The 22,429-nt window shown below is 40.6% G+C and overlaps 1 protein-coding gene and 1 pseudogene across 2 annotated transcripts in view; one reads left to right on the forward strand and one right to left on the reverse strand.

Moving 5' to 3' along the window:
- Positions 1-22,429, forward strand: part of tw (Protein O-mannosyl-transferase 2) — a 2,413,568-nt gene that overhangs the window by 1,998,922 nt on the left and 392,217 nt on the right. The window lies entirely within an intron of this gene.
- LOC137238741 (V-type proton ATPase subunit d 1-like) lies at positions 7,387-8,468 on the reverse strand (annotated as a pseudogene).

The raw sequence follows: 22,429 nt of genomic DNA on the forward strand, positions 1-22,429 counted from the left end.
GAGCAGAGCATTGATCACAAGACGGACATATCCAAGTGGGAGAATATGGACAAATTTTTGTCAAATCGTTTTTATACACCTGAAACCGTGTCTGGTTTTACAGGGAATGCCACTTCTAAAGTGCAAAAATCAAATGCGTCGCGCCATTCGACAGAAACCCCTACAAAAAGACTTGGTGCTTTTCAAACAAAAGTAACCAAGCAAACAACAAAATCAATATGTAAAATGTGCAAATCTACGGAGCACAGATTACGCAACTGTTCACGTTTTTGCGATCTAAACCCGGTAGAAAGGATTAAATTCATCAAATGCACAAACGGCTGCCTGAATTGTTTATCCCCAGGACACACAGTGACGAGGTGCACCAGTTCATACAACTGTTCCAAATGCCCCTCTCGTCACCACAAGCTCCTGCATGCGGACACACTTCAGCAACCAGCGGTGCGAAACCCGTCCAAAGATGCGGATAATACCCGATCAACTTCGGTACAGGCACGGAAAAGACAGGAGTCGGGACAACCACCATCTTCTACGAACCAGAATGTCAAATCCTGCCATGCCAATTCCAGCACAGGAACTGCTCGCATACACATTCACCATAATGGTACCGACTTCTCCGCGCGGGCTTTAATTGATTCTGGGTCTGAATGTTCCTTTATAACTGAAAGACTGAAACGCAGAATCAATTTGCCAGCGAGGAAAATGCATGCCCATGTTTCAGGCATCACAAATGCGGTGTTAGCTCAGGTGAAAGAAGCATCCAACATCGAATTACGTTCACCAGTGGATCCCTGCTTCAGCCTGACTACACCCGTACTAGTTCTAGCGAAACTCACTGGGAATCTTCCATCCTGCCATATCAACGCAATGACTATGCAGGCATTCCTAGACTTGGTTTTGGCAGACAAGAGGTTCTACGTTAACGAAGACGTAGCCCTCATACTTGGCGGAGACATATATCCCCAAATTATAATGAGCGGTATAAAAAGGAATGTGCTAAACACACTTTTAGCCCAAGAGACAGTGTTCGGTTGGATACTAACCGGTCGTATCGAATCACCGAATCCAACGCAGGGCATTATGTCTTTTTACAACGAGGTTGCGTTAGACAACCAACTCAAAGTGTTCTAGGAGGTAGAAAATGTATCAAAAAATAAAATATTAAATGAAGAGGAAAGGTACTGCGAACAATTATTTAAGGAAACATCGAAACGTGATGAAGATGGAAGATACACCGTATCACTACCATTCAGGCAGGATTACCCTAATAACATTAATTTGGGACCGTCCCTGAAACGCGCATGCTCTCAATTCTTCCGGAATGATGGGCGACTAATAAAAACCCAGATTTAGGCAAAGAATATGTTCGAGTGTTGTCAGAATATGATACGCTCGGACATATGAGAAAATTAAAAAAGAATATCCCATCCGACGATTCGGATCCGTACTTCCTGCCCCACCACGCCGTTATTAAAGCAGAAAGTACCACTACAAAGGTACGCGTATGCCCTACGGCCTCGAGCCCTAGGGCCAACGGCAATAGCCTAAACGATATTCTTCTCCCAGGCCCAGTTCTACAAGCCGACCTACCCATCCTTATATTACGTTGGAGACTATACCGCTTCGTATTCAATAGCGACATCGAAAAGATGTATCGACAAATTTGGGTGAACGAAAAGCACACCAAATTTCAACATATTGTGCACCGCACGTCCCCGAATGACCCTATTACTCTTTATGAATTAAAGACGGTTTCCTTCGGAGTGAATTGCGCTCCATAACTCGCGATAAGAACGCTCCTACAACTGGCAGACGACGTGTCAAATTCACACCCTACAGCGGCTAAAATACTACGAGAATACATGTATGTAGATGACATGTTAGCGGGTGGACATACGATCACATCGGCTATTAAAGCCAGAGATGAAATTCGTCAAGTCCTACACTCAGCGGGCTTTCCACTTCGCAAATGGACATCCAATTCAGAGGACATTCTAAGGGACATCCCCAAAGCAGACCTGCTCAATGAAAACTTCCTGGCATTCGAAGATACCAGTTCAGTTAAAGCGTTAGGCATTCGATGGAATGCCCTCTCCGATTTATTTTATTTTAAAGCAGGGACGCTGGACAACCCGGAAAACATTACGAAGAGAGCGATACTATCAGCAATCGCCAAACTTTTCAATCCCTTGGGATGGCTGGCAATAATCGTCATTGTGGCAAAAATACTCATGCAGAGTATTTGGTTGGAAGGCACCGCTTGGGACGAACCAGTATCTACCAGTACGCTGGAACGATGGAAAACCTTCACCGACCAATACCATGAAATCGATAAAATCCGGATACCTAGATGGGTCAACTTTTCACCAGGAACCGACATCGAGATCCATGGATTTTGTGACGCATCCGAGAAGGCTTATGCAGCAGCCGTTTACATGCGCGTAAAAACGGATAATGACATCTGGACAAACCTGCTTCTAGCCAAAACCCGAATAGCCCCAGTGAAAACTCTTTCTCTTCCACGATTGGAACTTTGCGGAGCCGTGCTGTTAGCGGAAATCACCGAATCAATTTTCAGGAATCTCAAGTTGGGACCAGTGAAAGTGCACCTTTGGACGGATTCAACTATCGTCCTCGCATGGATAAGGAAACCGCCGTGTTCCTGGTCCACTTTCGTCGCACATCGGATCACCAGGATCATCGACATGGTCGGAAATGAGGACTGGGTGCATGTAAACTCAGAATCTAACCCAGCAGATTTAGGTAGCAGAGGATTACCTGCGTCTGAATTGGTCAACAATTCGTTGTGGTGGCAGGGACCTTCTTGGCTGCAAGAAGACACTTCCCAATGGCCAGCACAAGAAAGTGACTACATCACCTCCGTAGAGGAAAAGAGGGCGAAGACATGCGCAACAACAACAGTAAATACTACCGATGTTCTCCAAGGCTTTTCAGACCTACCTAGGGCTTTACGGGTGCTCTCATACGTTATGAGGTTCTACCGAAGAACTCACCCCAAAACAAAAAAATCATTTCAGGTCAAGTCACCTTTAAAATCTCCTGATGAGATCAAATGAGTAACCCAACTCTTAATTAAAATCTATCAGAAACAACACTATAGTTCCGAATATAGTGATCTAAAGGCCGAAAAACCAATTGCAGGGAAAAGTGCAATACTCTCACTTAATCCCTATCTAGACCAACATGGCATCATTTGGGTAGGAGGGCGACTCGGGGCGTCAAAGGACTTAGCCTTTAATGAACGCCACCCAATCCTCCTCCCATACAACTGCCGGTTATCCCGTCTGACAGTCCTAATGTTTCATCAACAAAGTCTGCATGGGGAAAACCAACTCATGTTATGTCTGATACGCACCCAAACTGGATACCTAACATCAAAACCATGATTAGGGCAACCATTCATAATTGCAAAGTTTGCACTATACACCGAAAGCGTGCTCAGACCCAACTTATGGGTATTCTCCCTCGCGGACGCACGACTTTCAGCCGTGCATTCACGAATACTGGAGTCGACTTCGCCGGACCCTTCGACATCAAAAGTTACCGCGGTAGAGGGTGTCGACTATCCAAAGGCTATGTCTGCCTTTTCGTGTGTTTTTCCACACGAGCGATTCATCTGGAGGCCACTACTGACCTCAGCACCCCATCATTTCTTGCGGCTTTTGCCCGTTTTATATCTAGACGCGGATGTCCCAAAAACGTCTACTCCGACAACGGGACAAACTTTGTCGGAGCTTCACGATCCCTACGATCGGAATTCAAAACTTTCATTTCACAAGCCCGAGACAATGCTGTCTCGAAGTACAGCCACCAATCACTCACTTAGCATTTCATCCCTGCGGGCGCTCCCCATATGGGAGGGCTGTGGGAGGCGGGAGTGAAAAGCTTCAAAAGCCATTTCAAAAAGATAGCCTCACCACACAAATTCACCCTCGAGGAATTCCATACCCTCTTGTGCCGCACCGAGGCATGCCTGAACTCGCTGCCGCTCACCCCAGGACATTTCCTCACTGGCAGCCATCTACTGGCTCCGCCAGAGCCGGGTGCGATTGAGAGCCCTGCCTCGATGGTCAATCAGTGGCAGAAACTGAAAGCCCTCCATCACACTTTCTGCAAGCGATGGAAAACCGAATATCTGACCGAGATCCAGAAACGATACAAGTGGAAACATCCACAACCTAATCTAAAACCCGGAGACCTAGTTGTTATCAAAGAGGACAACCTCCAACCCAACGAGTGGAGAATCGTCAACACACACCCAGGCTCTGATAACCGTGTGCGTGTTGTTGACGTTCATACAAACAAGGGACACACCACTAGACCAATTACGAAAGTGGTACTCCTTCCGTCCCACGACAAGGAGGATTAAATATAAGGGGCCAAAGTCCGCCTTACAAAACCCTAAAAACCAAAATTCTATTTCCCCCGACTACCTAAAATCAGAGGACCACGGTTGGTGAAAGCATAGAAATCATATTAAGGAACCCGCGTCTTCGTGTCTCTCTATCCCTAAGCCTGCGTTTCTCCCGAGCCATATATTATAATCAACCCCCCGGTCTCGTGATGGTGCGAGTCTACCGGAGGGGAATCCAAAGACGTACTACGCGATGCCAATGGGGAAAGGGAGCGCGGGACATAAAGACGCGTTTAACCACGCGCCGTGATGCCCCGCTATCCCTAAGCTTGTGTCTCTCCCGAGGCCCGAATTATGATCAACCCCCCGGTCTCGTGATGGTGCGAGTCTACCGGAGGGCGATCCTACATCTTCTCTTTTTTTTTTGTTCTCTACCCCCGGTCTCGTGTCGAGTCTACCGGAGGGAATCCTACACCTGACTACTGGTGGGCAATGGGGAAAGGGAGCAAGACGCACGAAGACACGGGAGAGCTTACCAAAAGCTCGCAAACAAAAAACATTTTTTTTCTAAGTTTTTTTCAACAAGACTAACCGGGGGCCCCCTGAACAGAAAACCCCACAATTCACTCGCTCACCCAGAGCGAGGACACCAGAAAATAACCCAGCTCTCGTTCACCCCGAACGAGGCCAACACACCGATATCCCAGCTCCCGTTCCCCCGAACGAGGCCAACAGAACCCTAACTCAGATTCACTATCTGCCACAGAATACCTCTTTCAACAATTGCGTTAGTGTGCCGTTGCCACCACGCAATTGTTCAGAAGACAATTAAAGGTCAGAATTGATCCCAGAATTTTAGTCACATCGTCATCGGAATATCCCCGTACCTCCCACATCTCACCGTGCGTATTCATCACACAGCTGAGGTCACGGTGTTTAAATCTTTTCCACATTAGCAAATAAATTATAAATTAAAAAATTGCTTTAAATAGTTGTTTTCATCCATTTAAAGCAATAAGGGCTATCTCCCATGCACTATAGCCAAGATTTCTTTAATTAACTGACGAAGGATTTCATGTAAATATACTTGCGACTTTCGTTCTAAAAAGCAAAATGGGACCATATTTCACTTGTGTACAAAGTTGTTTCATTTTCTACACTTAAAGCAATTGCATTATCAAAGAGTATCACCAGCGGACATAATCCCAAGGAAAATGATAACATGAGCCTCTTGGTCATGAACGTTACCAACAATTGTCTCAACTGTATCAGGTGAAGTAGATGAAGACTTCACTGATAAATCATTTCGCAAAGTTGCAACCGGGAGGGACACTATACCCGCTGGATGTATTCCTGTACTTTTAACATCTGCTTCGTAAGCGCCATTGACACTTAAGGAATAGAAATCCAGCAGTCTTAACTCAAAAGGGCTAACAACGCCATCAAAAAGTGTCATCGGCTGATTTCGAAGTAGATGTTTAATGGAATTACAGGAGCGAACTGGTTATACACTTGGTATCCCTCAGAATAGCAGCGTATTTCATCGGTGCGATCCAATAGCGATTAACACTCCAAACCAATAAAACCTTTCCACCAAAGTAAACTCCCAGATACAACGAAATCTTTTTCTGGTGACTCGTTCCCAACTAATTTCCACCCTTCTTTGTCACCCCTGAGTAATGTGCTAACTCAGCTCGGCCAGCAGCTGCTAAATGCGAGCCAGCAGATTAACTGCTGAATATCGAATAGGCCAATTACTAGCTACATAAGTTTGAGGAAGCCTTATTATATTCCATAATTTACCTTCTGATAGAATGCTCGATACATCGACGGACTTCTTTACTTCCATACTATCTTCCTTGTTCCCATGGATATCGGTTGGTTTCATGCTTTTGTTGGGAAATGTCTGGTCCTATTGTAGTACGACATGGAAATTTGATGCCACACAGGGGCTCATTGACAAAGTACTTTAAAAAAAAATTCAATTGTAAAACATCACAAATATCTTAATTTTCTTCAAGAGCCTTACCTGATTGTCAACGGTAGCTGGCAGCTTTTTTCACACATTGATCCCATCAATTCAATTTCGTGACGCTTCTTAGGTTTGACACACTTATGGAAAGCGTGCTTTAGCTTTGAATGGCTTACAATAGGACGGTGTGAAGAACTCAAAGTCAAGTCAGTACCTTTCTGAACTCCTGGGATACACAATTGCCGTAAGTGCTATGCAAAGCTAACGGCGTTAAGGGCCAAACACCAGCGCGTCATCGCGCAGGCTGCCCATTGTAATTTACTAAGACCCCAGCTGCTTAGGCGGTAAATGTTCCAATATTACCGCCAACCTTTTGGGAGCTTTTCCAATGTTTGAAATTTTTTAACCCTAAATAATCGTTGCTTTATGCATAAAACAACGATCATACAATATCTTTATGCCATTTTTTGTAAAGTCAACCCATTTACTCTGATTTTACAGCCACGTAAGTTAATAAAACACCAGGCGAAACTTCCAACGATTTGGTATCCACCTTTGATTTCACTACAATATCTGAGTTGTTGTAGCTGTCACTTAAAGCATACACCGACATTTTATCGGATAAAGACGGATGAGTGAAATGATCTTTCACAATCACGCTGAATGGGTTGTAAGCAACGAAGGAACCGGGATTTCCAGACTTGATTCTGGAATAAGCAAATAATTGGTCCGAATCATATAAATGATATCCTCCATGCATATAAGGTGACAAACGCAGCTGCTTTATTCCATCAAATACATCCACACGCATATCCTTGAAGAGTGAAGAATTTCCATCAGAAACTATCGGAACACCAGGCAATAAGGATACAAATACCGCAACAACTGTTGGGTCGCAGCACCAAAGTTCCAATGTAGCCATGTTTCAGTTCCAACAGCATTCATTGTTTTTGTAAATTAATTTTGTAATTTTTGCCCGCTTAAATTTGTACGCAAAGCGTGTACAAATTACCCATAAGTTGGCATATCGATGCCCCATTCACCATTTTTTGGTGCGATAACCATCTGGATGCATATTGCCGCAACGAGGATAGAGCTTAGCGCGATCATCTTTAGACAATTCGGTGCCAAAAGAACTGATCGTAATGATTATAGAACGGCGATCGGCTTCAAACTATCAAAAAAAAAATATGAGGTAGAGATATTAAATTGTGTGATAAATTACGAGCTTGAAACTCACAGCCAATATGTCACACATGACGTCAGCAGTAGAACCACCCAATTTCTTGCAGAACTCATAGAATGCTTCCAAGTAAGCCTTGTACAATGTATTACGTATAATTTCAATATTCATTTCATCCAAATCTTGATCACTAATACAATCAACAAAGAATGGTGCCAATGGTGTATCAACTAATACAGCATTATACAATTCGGCTGGTGTGGCAGCTACATGCATTGCTTCCATTTGTTCAAAGCTACCCAATGGATGACATTTGGGTATCAATTCAGATATGGAACGTTGATGTAAGGTGCCAGTAATTAATAAATTATATTATCAATCATATAACCATATGCGATGAAATCTAGGAAGCTAGCCAAAGGTTCTACAGCATGATTACGCAAATGCTGGAATTCAATGACGAGCTTCTCGCGCAGTTTGTAATCACTGACAGACACGGAAAGTGGTGAAGGTTCATTCGCCAAGAAACTGCCATAATCTGTACTTTGCAAATGCAGTTTCAAATCTGAGAAAAACAAAAACGCAAGTGAAACAAACTACAAAACAGTATTGAAAATATTTAGCTTGGATTTCTATCAGATGACATTACACGTTCCATCGCAATCCTCTAAATTTCGAATATTTGCAAATAAACACAGGCATGCAGATACAGTGGTGTGTCACATGACTACACAACCGCCCATCACAAATTTTGTTCTTTGATCGGCGTGAAAAAAGGGATATTCATTTCCATAGCTCAAGTCCAATTAACTCTCCATTTAATTAATTAATAAAAGTGTCACTTCCTTACCTTCCAAAGTTTCACATCGCACCAAATTTAGGTAGTCCGATTGCTTCAATATGCCACACTTGAAACCACGGCATAGGCCATTCCAAAAGATTCAGGTTGCAAACTATCTGTAGCCGGATATATTATTAAAGAAGTAGTTATCTAAAATGAAACAAAAAAAAAAAAGCCATTAGTACATGCAACAATGGGCATCGCAGAAGTGTGACAACTGACGGCGCGGCCGACGCCGCAGTTGGAGCACCCCTTTGCGATGCCGGTAACCTGAAAAATACAAAAAGGGAACGACACATCAACCCATCAGCTCTCCTGGATCTCCATCACCAGTCACCTGAAAATAAAAGAAAATGCATTAAAAATCTGAAATAACATAAAAAATAACAATAAAAATTACTGAAATAAAATAATTGCAAAATGTTTCACTACTTACCCTTTTGTTCAGCCACGCGTAAATTTCACATGAATTGAAGCGAAACGGTAAAATAAATCTTTCGATTCATTTTTTTTCTGCTTCATTCTCTATACTGGAATTCTCAACCAACGTAGGTATGTATGTATGATACATACAAGAAAACGAGAAACGGCAGAGTTGCCACGTTACCTAACGCGACCACCAAATGGACCGTTTCACAACGCCTCTGTCAGGGTTCAGACACTCACTTTCCCCTTACCCAGGAAGACCACGATCCAAATAAGAACATCGACATTATTTGTGAGCATTATATTTTATTATATAAATAACATAGCTTAATCCAATTCATAAATACAAATAAAACCGAAATTCAAATGTTAAAATTCAAAAAAAGGTATTTCATCTCGTGAAAACCCCAGACCCCTATCCCTAATGCATCCGTTTTCGGTGCAGGGATAACGCAGCCGAAGACGCATACCGCCTTAGACAATCCCCGCACCGGTATTGGAAAAAGCCCATATGCCCTTTCAAATGGGTAATCAGACACGAGAACGAGCTTAGTGCCCGCTGGCACACACGGCAACTAAATTGCCAATGGGGCACTGGATCCTCGTGCGGCCGCCGCACCCATAACACTCCTTCACACCCGCGGTAAAATGTGGAGTACCACGTCGTGGCCCTCCCGCACACTTTCACGACGATGGGCGTCCGCTTAGCACGGAGCACCCCGGGGTCGGCGCGCCGCAGCTCCTCCCTCACTGCTTGCTGCAAAACCTCGACCGGCGCAAAACATGGCCATGAGCCCCTTCGCCGCTCCGCATATCGGATGTCCGCAACCACCTCAATGGGTTCCGCATCCCCCTCCGCAGACTCCAGTGTCAAACATATATACTGCCGCGGGTCCATTTGACACTGAAAAGAAAAAAAGAAGAAAAAAAAAAGAAAGAAAATAGCAAACCCATTAGAGAAAAAATTTATTAAAAATCCGTTAGGAATTTGTCATACTTACGTTTTACCAGCTCGACAATACTTTTCCAAATAACAATGTGGTGAGGGTAATTTATCCACCACAATCCTACATTAATGTATCCTGGAACATTCCTGTTACGGGAAAACAACTGGATGGCAACCCGCAACATAACAACGGGAGCCTGAATAGTGCTGTCAGACTAAGGGCGGATACCGAACACTAAATAGACAAAATCAGTACCGAAAACCGCAAAACACCACAATCGGGACTGACGCGTTTTTTCTATTTTTACTCAGGTGGGCGTCTCATGCAGTACCAACCAGTCATACACAACAAAGGACCTCAAAAAAAGGGGAAACAAAACAAAAAAAAACTTCTCCTTGCAAAAAATGTCACATTTTTTTTTAACAAAGAAATTTTTTTGGGGTTTTTTCTTTACCCTTTCCGTTTTTTGGGTACTGTTTTCTGGCTGGGGGGCAGGACTTGTTGTTTTTCAACAACAAACATCACAAACAGTCATTATAAGGGCCCGGTGCAAAAACAATCCGGGTCCCGAAATAAAAGAATCCCGAAACGACAAAATCCCGAAATGGGAAAAAGTCAACTGTTTCTACCGGCCTAGTGTGCTACTGCCCCAGTGACCTAGTTTTTTTTTTTTTTCAAGGGCAAGCAAATACATATATGTATATATATACTCGCACACCACAAATGCACCATACCAGCTGTCAGCTAACCAAGAAATACACGACAGTGTTGCATGGTACATTTAGCATAATGGTACGCGCAGATAGAACGCGTCGCGGAGAACGCATCGCCAATCTGCAAATTTATGTCAGGTGAACGTAAATAACCCATCTCTGCTTGGTAAAGATTGTATTTAATAATATGCTTCGCGTATGTACTTAAGTTATCTAGCCTAACATACGTTTTGTAATAAAACACCTCCGCTTCACCCAACCAACCTCACGGCCGCTCGCCCCGGTACAGCCATAAAATGCCACAGTTGCCTTGAGAGCGATACGACACGTTTGACGCTGGAACGGAGACCTCGGCCTCTTCGTCCAGCCCAGAAAAACCTCAAAACCCTCGAGTCTGGAACGGAGACCTCTGCCATGGTGCCATTCTGGAACGGAGACCTCGACCTCTTCGTCCAGCCTTACTGGCCATAGACTAGATATATTACGTTCTGAATTTCTATATTTAAGAATTATGTATAATTCAATAGCAAGAAATATTCACTTATGTATATCTGTTCATAACCGTTAACTTTTCATCCTAGCTTAGGTGGCATGCTGAGCAAGTCGGGAAGGATTCCCGGCCACCCGCGAAGCTGGCGAACTCCTCATATATATTAAGTTTAGTGTGTAAGTCTTATATTCATTTTTCTCGTTTCAGCGGAGGTCATTGGCGGAACACGATGTTGCGTATCGCAAGGGGGCCGGCATGTTTAGGCAGGATGGCTAACTTTTCCGCATCTGATTGCGATCCCCCAAAATGCAACTCTGCAAATCGATACTCGATACTCGACTTATAACCACCCACACCATCACCGCCACATGCATGTGCATGCATGTACATGCACGTGTATGTGTGCTTTTTGTCAGCGCTCATGCATATGCATGTCGGGGTTGATGTGTGGGTGCCTTTCCCCTCCAAAACGGAGGATTTTGCGGGTCAACGGTTTTAGCTTGCTATACAACCGGCCTCTTGGATTCTAACAGCCAACCAGCTAACATCTGCCGCCAGCGATCTCCAACAAGATATTCAGGTAACATTGTACCCACGTTATTTTACTTTTATCTAATAAAGTTCACCCATTATAACGAGGAAAATCCTCTTGTGTTCTTATTCGTTTCTTTTTGAATGAACCATCCATTTCGAGATCGACCCGTGTGCGCCTACCCACTGCCGGTTTCAGACGCACCCCGGCCGAACAGGTGGACTTAAAGAACTCTGAAAATAGTTCTGCAACATCGTCAGCACTGCAAGCGTTTTTACATCGAAAGGTAAATGAAGAAGGATACCCAGAAGTTTTCCGCTTTGAATTTACCAAACTGTAAAACTTTTTTCGATTTTAAAAAAATTGAGTTTTAGAACAACTTAAGTAATCTTTACAACAAAACTGATTAAGACGGTGAAAGTTAGAACGAGCTACTAGATGTAGAAAATTAAATATATAACAGAATTCTGTCACTCAATACCTTGACATATATATACATACCTACTTAGTTATTTGCATTCTTAAATTTACTCATTGTACTCTATTCTCTTTTACTGGTACCTATGTACTCAACCAAATGTATTTACCTACGTATATTTACTTTTGAGTTTAGTTCTTATTAAATAGTTCACCAAGACTGTCTAAAATCGGGAACCTTACGAAATATTTAAATCATTTTTTCATGGTGCCGAAACCCGGGACAGTCGGACTTAGCGATCGGTCGAATTTAATAAAAGCCTAATTAAAATCGAATTGATAAGTGATCCGAGCATTGTGTCGAACGCAAGTTACTAAGCTATGTAACGCCGCCAACGATTATCTAAAAACAATCAAAAAATTTTTTCCGGTTCAATTTGTCTAGCTACAGTAGAGGAAAAATGCTCAATCGAACCTCAAAAGGGCGGATGAAGCCGTACGAAACACTGTAAAGCTGGGTGATATGCAAAAGGAGGTTGAAAGCGTAATTGAGTACGACGATAAGGCCATAACGCTACTAGCAGAGATGGATTACGTTCTTTCTACCTATTTTAAACCAGCGCAAACCAATCAATCCAGCAGCGAGGGCACCGCGCCACCCGTTCAAAACAGTGAAAGTGGTCATTATGGCATTAAACTAAAGACTTTCGAGATAAAGAAGTTTGACCGAAGGCTAAAAAACTGGTGGCCATTCTGGAATCAGTTCAAGCTAGCGGTTCATAAGAATCAAAAATTATCAACAGCGGCAAAGTTTAACTTCCGTAGCGAGGCGTTGATAGAGAAAGCTGCAGCTACGGTAGCGGGATTTTCTTCCGCTGAACAATGCTACAATTATGCCATAGCCCTGTGGCAAGAGGATCACGGCGATAGTGACAAACTAGTAGAGAAGTGTTTGCAAAAATTAATGAATATTAAAATAGTACAGTCGTCGAGCGACGTTCGTGGTCTACGCCAACTGTATAATCAGGTGGGCGCCACTATGAGATCCCTAACGGCACTTAAAATACTATCATCACGCTATGAAGTTATGGTGAAGTCGGTATTGTTTAAAGCTCTCCCATCAGCCATGCGCGTTCAATTCCATAGATCAGCTGATAGGGCATCTCTTTCTAGTACGATACTTAACACAACCACAAACAATTTCCAAAATATCGTCACGAGTGACGCGCAGTTAAAGACTCTACTTGATTTCATTAAAGTTAAACTGGAAGCTTTGGAAAAGTCATTATTGTCAGAGCGAGAAGGTAAGCGATATGACGACCACGAACGTAAAGGATGGCATGCTAAAACAAGTACCGCCACTGGCCTGTACATCAGCTCAAGTGATAAGCAGCCTCAATGTGTATTTTGTAAGAAAACTAATCACACCACAAGAAATTGTAAAAGTAATTTGAGTGCTGAACAGCGGAACGCCATTCTCCGTCGTGAAGGAAGATGCTTTCGTTGCACAAACAAAAACCGTAATTCAAAATTCTGCAAAGCCCAGTGGCTTAAATTTGGGTTGTGCGGTGGGCGGCGTGTGATGTCAATGTGTGAGCGGCCGACAAAGGTCGAACAAAGCGCAACAAACGATAAGTCGAGCGCTGCTACGTTAAGCACGACAGATGAGAGTGGTGCAAAAACTTTTTTGCAAACAGCGAAGGTAATAATTAGCAACGAAAATAATTCAGAGCGTATTCTGTCCAGAATTATAATGGACAATGGAAGCCAGCGAACATATGTTACTGAGAGAGTTGTGAAAGAGTTTAATTTATCAACATATGATACTGAAAAATTACGAATCATTGCATTTGGCAATAAAAATCAGAGCAAACGCCTAACAGAATTTAAGCGAGAACAATTGTCACTAATGAGTCAATACAACGGCGTTCAAAGTAAAGTCATAGCGACTGTAGTGCCTTCAATATGTGAAGACTCTTTACCTACGCCAACAGTTGACAACACGAAGCTAAACAATGTGCGAATTGAATTAGCAGATTATAAGAGTTGTAATGAAAGGCTCATCAGCGGCATAAATAAATTGATTGGGCAAGACTACTATCGGAAATACAATACATCGGAGATCAAATCGGTAGCGGATAACTTAGTAGCAGTGAAAACATTTTTCCGTTGGACAGTTCATGGTCAACATAAAGGCAACAAAGGCGCATATGTATTTCAAGTGCGGGTTTATGGAGTAACCTACAAATTGCGAAAGAATAATGAAAAATTTGCTGAATATGATAACGCGTTTTGCGATTTAATACACAATAACATCGTGGAGAAGGCACCTGAAACCGCCGTTGGTAACCCAGTGTACTACGTGCCACATCGACCAGTTTATCGCGAACATAAAACCACCACAAAAATGTGTATTGTGTTTGATGCGTCCCCAAGAGAACCGGGATTTACATCTCTCAACGAACATTTGAGGTTAAGGTTTCGTTCCAATGCAATTGCTATTACTTCTGATATTGAAAAGGCATTTTTACAAATTTCCCTAACTGTCTGTGATCGTGATTCGCATCGGTTTTTGTGGTCTCTGCCTAATTCACAAGACGAGCTCCCAGAAATAGTTGAATTCCGAATGACAAAAGTTAACTTTGGTGTTGGCAGATACGATTCATAAGCACTTAGATTTTAGTGGGAAACAGTATGGTCCTATTTGCGATAAGTTGAAAAGGTCCTTTTATGTTGATGACTTGGTTTTAAGCGAGCAAAATTTAGATATGGCTATGGCCACATATCATCAAGCCTCTAAGATCATGGGTGAAGCGAAGTTTAACTTACGAAAGTGGAACACAAACGATACCGATTACGAAAACGTTTTCTTAATGATGGGTTTCAAGCCGAACCCAATCAAAAGATTTTTGGCATTAATTGGTGCACGTTAAGCGATGATATCAGCGTATATGTGTCAAGCAGCATCGACTCTTTATAGTCCTCGCCTGGCACAAAACGAAATAATATGAGAGCGATGGCGAAGATTTACGATATACAATAGCGATTCTTGGTCAATTTACAATTAAAATTAAACTCATTTTGCAAGACGTTTGGAAGTGATTTTCAATGTTGACAAGACGATTTGCAGTTACTACAATATTTTGCAATACAGCAATGTTTATCCACGAGTGATTCAAAATGTGAGCTACACATATTTGCTGATGCTAGCCCCAAGGCATAAGGAACTGGTGCGTATGTTCGCCGAATATCAGCCTTTGGAACTATAACTACACATTTCGTGTGCTCAAAAAACAGAGTGAGTCCAATCGAAAAGGGCTCCGCGAAGAGGGAACTCACTTTGCTAAAATTGGATTTGACAGCGGCATTAGTAGCAGCAAGATTAAGCAAATTTTTAATAAAGTCATTGGATTTCGAAATAGCATCTGTTCATTTGTGGACTGATTCCGCAATAGCACTTAACTAGATAATCGGTCATGGTAAGAAAATTAAAAACTTTATTGCAGCCGGGTAAGCGAGATCAATGACCTTACCAATATTTATGATTGGAGACATTGTCACGGTAAGAGAAATCCTTCAGATCTTTTGACCAGAGGCGTTCGAGCCAAGGTGCTTGCAGAATCTAAGTTATGGAAATATGGTCCACCTTGGCTATAAGAAGATTCATAAAGCTGGCCCCCGAAATTTGTTATTGAAAACTTTACTAATTTAATGGTAGCTACCCCTGAAACTAAAAACGTAACAGAACAAATGTCAATTTTACCCATCGAGAAATTTAGTCAACTTAAGCGGCTCTTGCGTGTCACAGCATTCATATTCAGGTTTTTGTGTAACGTAAAGCAACTTTCCTCAAATCAACATGTAATATCAATTAGCGAAGTAGAAGAGCTGACGTCCCAAGAATTACAATCAGCGGAGCTATGTTATGCGGAGCGGTGTTAATGCGGTTTTAGCCCAAATTCGACAGAAGTACTGGATAGTACAAGGAAGGCAGCTGATAAATTTTTTATTTTGCGACATTGCGTTATTTGTAAGCGGCTGCATCGTAAGAGCGCATACGAGCCATGTACTGTATTGCCTATAGAGAGAGTGTCAGCTAGTCGCCCATTCGAAACGACAGGTGTTGACTTTGCCGGACCTCTTTTTATAAACTCAGAGAGCGAGAAACAACAAAAAAAGGTTTACATTATGCTGTTTACATGTGCGGCGATTCGGGCGGTACATTTAGAACTCGTTGGCGATATGTCAACGAAAAGCTGTATATATGCACTAAGAAGATTTATAGCGCGTCGTGGAGTGCCAACGAACTTAGTCTCTGACAATGCCAAAACGTTTAAGCGCACAGACCTGGAACTAGCTAAACTAAACGAGCTTATGAAAACAAATGATATGCAGTAACTAACAGCTCACCAAGGCATTAATTGGAAGTACATACCCGAACGAGCAGCATGGTGGGGTGGCTTCTGGGAAAGCCTTATTAGAAGTGTGAAAACTTATTGAAGGCTGCTGTTGGAAAAGCGCGTCTAACGTACGATGAATTAGCTACACTCCTAACAGAGGTTGAAAGCATTGTAAATGCGCGACCTCTTACGAATATAACATAAGATCATAACGATATGGAGCCACTTACTCCATTTAATTTTTTTACTGACTGCAAATCCATTTTATTTCAGGCCGATCTCAAAAATGACGGAAGTGCCCTTTCACAACCATGGCATTTGCGACAAGTCTTGATGAAGCGCTTCTGGAAGCGCTGGCAGCAAGACTACCTAAATCAACTTCGTTCAATTCACCATAACCAAGGCGGCCCAGTTCGCAGCATTAAAATCGGCGATGTTGTGTTGGTCCACGAAGATAACAAACCAAGTCTTCTATGGTGGTTGGCAGTTGTACAAACTACGTATCCGGGATGAGACGGTCGCGTTAGAGCATGCGAGATTCGGCTTGCAAATCAGCAAGTGCTAAAGAGACCTATTCAACTTCTATATCCTCTCGAAATTTCATCCTCCATTTCCGGGGCCGAGGATGTAGAAAATTAAATATATAACAGAATTCTGTCACTCAATAACTTGACATATATATAAATACCTACTTAGTTATTTGCATTCTTAAATTCACTCATTGTACTCTATTCGCTTTTACTGGTACCTATGTACTCAACCAAATGTACTTACCTATGTAAATTTACTTTTGAGTTTAGTTCTTATTAAATAGTTCACCGAGACTGTCTAAAATCGGGAACCTTACGAAATAGCGCGTTTTTATTTAAATAATTTTTTCATTAGATATTTAGAGAGGTCTGCAGATGTTCCAGATTTATTAAATCTCTTATAAAGCTTTGATTTAATGTTATTAAGTCTGATAAATTGCCTTGAAAACCAGGGGGCTTATTCGAACACAGGGTATAGCGAGTAGGGATGCAGACTACCTAAATCAACTTCGTTCAATTCACCATAATCAAGGCGGCCCAGTTCGGAGCATTAAAATCGGCGATGTTGTGTTGGTCCACGAAGATAACAAGCCGCGTCTTCTATGGCGGTTGGCAGTTGTACAAACTACGTATCCGGGATGAGACGGTCGCGTTAGAGCATGCGAGATTCGGCTTGCAAATCAGCAAGTGCTAAAGAGACCTATCCAACTTCTATATCCTCTCGAAATTACATCATCCATTTCCGTGGCCGAGGATGTAGAAAATTAAATATATAGCAGAATTCTGTCATTCAATAACTTGACATATATAAATATACCTACTTAGTTATTTGCATTCCTAAATTCACTCATTGTACTCTATTCTCTTTTACTGGTAACTATGTACTCAACCAAATGTACTAACCTACGTAAATTTACTTTTGAGTTTAGTTCTTATTAAATAGTTCACCGAGACTGTCTAAAATCGGGAACCTTAAGAAATAGCGCGTTTTTATTTAAATCATTTTTTCATTAGATATTTAGAGAGGTCTGCCAGATTTCTTGAATCTCTTATAAAGCTTTGATTTAATGTTATTAAGTCTGATAAGTTGCCTTGAAAACCAAGGGGGCTTATTCGAACACAGGGTATAGCGAGTAGGAATGCAGGTATCAAAGAAGTTATCAAGCGTACTGGAAAATATAGAGATTGCCGAATCGACATCAGTGCAAGCATAGAGATCCGACCAATCATGGAAATCCAACAGATCATTGAGCACAGTGAAATTCGCTTTGTAAAAGCATCTAGAATGGGGGCGAGACTGTACTTGAATCCTACAGGGTAGGCTGGTATCGAGTGATATCTCAAGCGCAGGGTGCAGAGGATCTTCTGGAATGGATAAAGGAGAAATTTGAGTAAGGGCAGTACCCACCGAGCCATCCACAAATACTAAATCTAGCATTTTATTTCTACTATTTGGAACATTGTTAATATGTAAAAGAGATGAGTCTAGTAGGCAATTGAGAAACTCATGTTGAACAGTGGGAGTTAAAAAGTGTGAATCACTTATATTAACCCAACTAACTGTTGTCAAGTTAAAGTCACCAACAACAACAAGTCGATCGTTATCTTCTAACTGCGAATGCAAATCGCTGATGGCCGAGCTATGACTATCATAAGCATCCATATCCGAACGAGGTGGTATATATGAACAGCAAACAATTACGCTATAGGTACCGAATGAAAACCTAACTGCTATGAATTGGATATGAGAGATATTGTCTAGCGAGATCAACTCAGATGATAGGTTAGAATCAACAGCAATAAGGACACGTCCCGCACTAGAGACGCGGTAACGCCGATAAACAGCATATTTATTTCAGAATTGTAATTATCAGGCTTTAGCCAGGTCTCCGTAAAAGCTACAACTTGTGCAGAAAAGTTGAAAGAATTAAGGAAGAATGGAACAAGTTTTGATCACAAACCACGAAAATTTTGGTAATTAATGAGAAAACGGGACCGATCAGCAATTACCTTTGTGTTGTTATTACTGTGTTCGTCATAGCATTTTTTGGATTTAATAAAACAGGTTCAGCCCTCGACATTCTTGTGAACAAGTGAACCACAGTATGCTTAGGCTAAAAAGAGGTATCAAGTACCTTATCGATATATGCATCTGAAAGAGATAGTTTAAATGAGGAGATGTCTCTGTCATATTTAAATTTAAATTTATACACATTGATGTTACTAGTGGGTGCAAAACCAAGTTTAGAGCAAACATAATGAGCAATATCATTTCCGGTTAGCGAGGCATTAATCGGGACACAAATACAGCCCTACTAGGTAGACCGGCAGTCACCTGCAAAGGAGGAGCGGGTAGTGCACCAGAGAGCTGGGAAGGTGCGGCCGTTGTAGGACAGTTGACAGAAAACGCATTGTTTGACCTAGCGTTGGTTATCGAACCCGTAAATGAAGTATGATTATTTGCAGGTACACTTGTATCGCTATCAACAACCGCAGTATCGGTAACTGTTATTGTTGGAGCTAAAGATACAGGTGGAGCTGTAGGAAGAATTGGGGAGGCCAGCGAAATCAACATTGGTGTCGTAGAAGAGACAGCCGCAAAGGTACCGCTAATATTTCGTACATCATTAACTTTGCCAGAGATCGTTTCGCTAGAAGTCTCGACAGAGCGTTGTGGAGATTCCTGAGCTACATTGTTCATAACGTCTTTGCCAGGCCTGTCCGTATTGGTCAACGAGGTTGAAAGGACAGTCTTAGGAGGACAGCTTTGCCCCTAACTCGAAGCCAAGTTAAAATCATTGTTGGGCATTCATTTCTTACGTTTTGAGGATTGAGATATCACTTTAAATTTTTTAAAGTGAGCTTCCATTGTTATGAATCTTTCGTTAAGATCACGCAACTCAATAAAAATGCTTTTGAACTCTTTCTGAGTTTTCCTGATAAAAGACCGCATGTCATTTTCTACGGAACGACAATCATGACATGTCAAGTTCAGTCCAATTTTGGTGGATAAGGTAATGTGTTCTTACTGTATTATTCTTAATCTTTCCCAAATATTAGATAATGGTATTTGATGAACAGTAGTAAGTACTAATACAAATGATATATTTTCAATATTTCAGGTATTGCTTTTGGAAAATTTACAATAATACTGTTCAATGGAATTATTACCATTATACATATGTATTTTTCCCAAAAAAAAATTTAAATATATCTAACAATGAGTTTTAATTATTTATTTCAAACTATCTTTTAAAAATTCAATTAGATATGTTTACATAATTACTACATAATTTTTTGGTGGTAGCCCTATCCCTGATCTACCTCAACATTGCTTCTTATACCTATGTGATGGGTGACCTACTTTTGGTTTCCATATGTATAAATGCAGCGACATTATGCACATATATATGTATGAAAAGGAAGATCAAAAATAAATAAATTAACTAGGTACTAGTATAAAAGGTGAAAAATGAATAGAGTGTTTGTAAGGTGTAAGTGTGAATGAGTGAATGAATCTTTATTCAAATATTGTTGGCTTATTTATACTAAATTACCCTAAACATATTCTTACAACCACATTTACTTTAAACATACATACTTACATAGTCTAAACATATTCTTACATATGTACATATTTACTTTAAACGTACATACTTACATACCTACATACAACTCGACGCAAATATGTACCTACATATTTGTATTGAGTTGTGACGTCTGTGGGAAATGCAATGTCAGCAAATTTGCCTAAATGCAATTTTGGTTTAGTCGCGCGGTGTACACACACCTGTATTAAATCGTGTGAATTGCGCTGTCAGCAACAATTTGTAAATTCCTCGTTTTGTGTTGATTAAAATTTAGATTCATTTTGTTACAGGGTAGCACATTAACTGGTTTACTCATTTGGCATTGAAATTGTTGGCTGTTTACACTACATCTCCCTTTTTTCAGAATGCTTGTGCATTTGGCGAATGCATGAGCATTCTATTTTTATTTAGTTAAATATAAATTAATTCTATATTTTGTATTTTATGTTTGTAGGTTGAAAATTTACTTATTTATTAATTTAAGTCTATTTTTGTGTATTATTATTTTCTTATTGTTTATGATATTGCTATTTCTGGGAAATTTTTGCTTATCATTATTTCCTCTTCTTGATGGGATTAAAGTGTAATTATTTTTACTATCGATATTTTCTACTTTATAGGGTATTAGAGTAAAATTGTTGTTTTTATCGATATTTTTAACTTATAGGGCCCTTTATATCTACTATCTAACTTATGGCCTGCTTCATTTTTAACTAACACTGTATCTCCTATACTTATTTCCTTATAGTGAATATTTTTTATCATAACTAATCTTTTGTTTTTCTTTAGCCTCTTTTACTAATTTAAAGGCTCTATCCTGTGCTATTTGTAACCTATATTTAATTTCTTTATCGTAAGCCTCATAATTGTATAATGGGCTTACCGTATTTTCTTGGAAAAATTCATAAGTCTGGGATTTTTTACCAAAGATTAATTTGAATGGGCAATAACTATGGACTGTAGATGGGGTTGTATTGTAACAATATGCAAAATATTTAAGATACTCATCCCAATCATCTTTGTTAATGGATATGTAAGAACGCACATATTCATTGAAAGTTCTGTGGCTACGTTCAACCGTGCCTAAAGTTTGGTGGTGATACGGCGTAGATGTTTTGTGCTCAATATTGAGAAGCTTATATAGTTCCTCAAACAAGCTATTCTTATAATCGGATCACATATCCATTATTATTGTTTTCGTACTTCCATAAATTAAGATGAAATTTTCGAATATGGCTCTGGCTACCGTTTTTGCATGTTTGCTTTGTATAGGATTTGCAACTAATTATTTAGTCAAATCACATATCAGAGTGACAGCGTATTAATTTCCATTTCATGATCTCGGTAAAGGTCCAATTATATCTATTTGTACTATTTCGACCGCCTTCGTTGGTGTTTCAGTCAAAATAATTGGTTCTTTTAAATTTTTATTATTTTTATTTTTGTTACAATTTACGCACTACTTTATATATTTTCTTATATCATTTTTCATATTTTTCCAATAATATTTTTGTTTAATTTTATTAGTTGTACGATTGATTCCTGGGTGGCCACCATTAACAGGATCATCGTGATATTTCTGAAGAATCTTTTTAATTTTATCATTTTCCGTCACATGCACAACCTCCGGAGTTAATGCAATAGTTAAATTTCTGAGAACTTTGGTACCAATATCTTTAAATGTGTTTACTCGAGTATACTTAAACAATTTGTCTCCTAAGGACAGGTAGATTAAACTGGCCGGTCCATGAGGACCTCACATAGACTGATTGAGTCCCTCCTAAGGACAACTGTATTTTATTTATTTTTAAATTGCCAGCTCCTTCATAAGCCTGGTAAAGAATTGATATAGGTCAATCTTCGCCTCAACAATTTGATTATCAATATTTATTTCACTACAAATTTCCTTTCCTTTTTTGAAATATAATTTCGGAGGATCGAAAACGAGCTGGACTAGCCTTTTTACTTCACATTTATTAAGCGCTTCATATACTATAGAGTTATCTTTGTGAC

This window comes from Eurosta solidaginis, chromosome 1 (genome assembly GCF_040869045.1).
Source record: "Eurosta solidaginis isolate ZX-2024a chromosome 1, ASM4086904v1, whole genome shotgun sequence".
Taxonomy (NCBI): Eukaryota; Metazoa; Arthropoda; class Insecta; order Diptera; family Tephritidae; genus Eurosta; species Eurosta solidaginis.